Genomic DNA, 2466 nt, shown 5'->3' with positions numbered 1-2466 from the left:
CAATTGCTCAAGTTTCGAATTTACTACAGAGTCGTCCCACTCTACTTTAAAGCACTCCTCTTTAGCTGTGAGTAACTTTATTTCCTTGAACACATTAAAAGTGACCTTTTGATCGTAAACCTTCATCGAAAGCTCTCCTTTTTGCACATGGATCATAGTTCGGCTTGTAGCCAAGAATGGTCTTCCCAAGATAATGGGAATCTTCTTATCTTCCTCAAAATCAAGAATTACAAAGTCGGTAGGGAAGAAGAGTTTATCCATCTTGACCAAGACATCCTCCACTATACCTCGTGGATAAGCGATGGAACGGTCAGCTAGTTGCAATGACATGTATGTTGGTTTTAGATCAGGCAGACCAAGCTTCTTGAAGATAGACAAGGGCATCAGATTGATGCTAGCTCCTAAATCAAATAAACACTTGTCGAATAACAAGTTTTCGATGGTGCAAGGAATAGTGAAGCTTCCAGGATCTTTAAGCTTCAGAGGCAACTTTTGTTGCAGCACAACACTACATTCCTCCGTAAAAGCAATGGTCTCTAAGTCATCGAGCTTCAATTTCCGAAAGAGAATACCTTTCATAAACCTCGCATAGCTAGGCATCTGTTCAAGAGCTTCAGCGAAAGGTATGTTGATATGAAGTTTCTTGAACACCTCCAAAAACTTCTTAAACTGCTTATCCAGCTTTTTCTTCTGCAGCCTCTTAGGAAAAGGAGGTGGAGGATAGATCTGTTTCTCCCCTGTATTACCCTCAGGAGAAGTGTGTTCCACAGTAGTCTTCCTTGGTTCCACCTCTGCTTCCTTCTACACTTCTTCTTCAGCCACAACTGCACTTTCTGAATCTTGAGATTTTTCAGGCTCTTCATCTTGCTGAATTTTGGGGCTTGCGACCTTTCCAGACCTCAAGGTGATGGCGTTGACCTGTTCTTCAACTTCCCTCTTGCCTGGATTTGTTTTCGTATCACTAGAAAACGTTCCTGGTGGTCGATTCAATAAGGCATTAGCAATTTGCCCTATTTGGTTCTCTAGAGTCTTGATAGAAATAGCCTGGCTTTGGCATATAAGAGCCTGGTTTTTGCATATAAGCCTCAACTCCTCCAATTCAGATTTTTCATTTGAAGATAGACCTACATCATGATTTTGTTGTTGAATTTGGAGTTGTTATTTTGGTGCAATTTGTTGCTGAAAACCAGGAGGGTTGAATTGTTTATTTCCAAACTGCTGGAATGACTGTTGCATCATATTCTGATTGTTGCTCCATCTGAAGTTAGGATGATTCCAGTTGTCAGGATGATAAATGTCTGGAACTGGTTGCTGCGATCTCTGAAAGTTGTTCACAAACTGAGTTGAGTCACTAGATATATCGCATTACTCCGTCACATGCGGACCTGCACACAGCTCACAAACATTAATTATCTACTTAACACCATAGTTAGCCAGAGAATCGATCTTCATAGACAACGCCTTTAGTTGAGCAGTGATAGCCGTAGCTGTATCCACATCAAGAACTCCTGCTACCTTGTCATATGGACATCTATGGGTTGGATACTAATATTCATTAGCAACCATCAGTTCAATTAGATTATAAGCTTCCTCATAGCTCTTTGCCCATAATGCTCCGCCTGCTGCTGCATCGAGCATGGGTCTGGACTGTGCTCCCAACCCTACAAAACAAGTGATGATCATCCAATCAGGAATTCCATGATGAGGACACTTTCTAAGCATCTTCTTGTAGCGCACCCAAGCTTCATATAAAGATTCTCCTTATTGCTGCACAAATTGAGTAAGAGCATTCCTGATTGCAACTGTCTTCGCCATAGGGAAGAATTTAGTAAGAAACTTCTGAGCAAGATCTTCCCAAGTAGTATTCGAACCAGCTGGTAGAGAGTATAACCAGCTCTTAGCCTTGTCCCTCAGAGAGAATGGGAACAGTCTCAACTTCACAGCATCTTCAGAAACACCGTTGAACTTGAAGGTATCGCAGATCTCAATAAAATCCCTAATGTGCATATTGGGATCTTCCGTTGAAGAACCCCCAAACTGGATTGAATTCTGCACCCATTGAATTATGCCAGACTTGATCTCAAAGGTATTAGCTGTGATAGCTAGCCTGACAGTGCTAGATTGAATATCATTGATCTTGGGTTGAGAAAAATGCATCAAGGCTTTCGTTCGTGCTGCTGGATCTCCTATTGTAATGAGTACCTGAAACACAAACAAATAAACTGTGAAAGTAAAAGAATCCGAGTCAGTGAACTTAACGACCACTGATGACAAGCACATAAACTAAAAATTAACACCTAGTCCCCGGCAGCGGCGCTAAAAACTTGTTAGGGCGAAAACACGCGCTAATATTCACGCAAGTATAGGCGTTCGCAAGTAGTATAAGATATAAATCAGATTCGTTCCCTCAGAGACTGGTTTAGGTTAAGTTCAATTTATGCACCTATGCAACAATGTATGGTTATC

At 41.4% G+C, this 2466-nt stretch overlaps 1 non-coding gene across 1 annotated transcript; it reads left to right on the top strand.

The window, feature by feature from the left end:
- The first annotated feature begins 1693 nt into the window (after window positions 1-1693).
- Window positions 1694-1800, top strand: LOC141681074 (small nucleolar RNA R71). Its single transcript, XR_012558517.1, has one exon. It is a non-coding gene; the product is annotated as a small nucleolar RNA R71 (small nucleolar RNA).
- The last annotated feature ends 666 nt before the right edge of the window (window positions 1801-2466 follow it).

This window comes from Apium graveolens, chromosome 8 (genome assembly GCF_009905375.1).
Source record: "Apium graveolens cultivar Ventura chromosome 8, ASM990537v1, whole genome shotgun sequence".
Classification (NCBI taxonomy): Eukaryota; Viridiplantae; Streptophyta; class Magnoliopsida; order Apiales; family Apiaceae; genus Apium; species Apium graveolens.
This window is presented reverse-complemented; position numbering and strand designations above follow the sequence as displayed.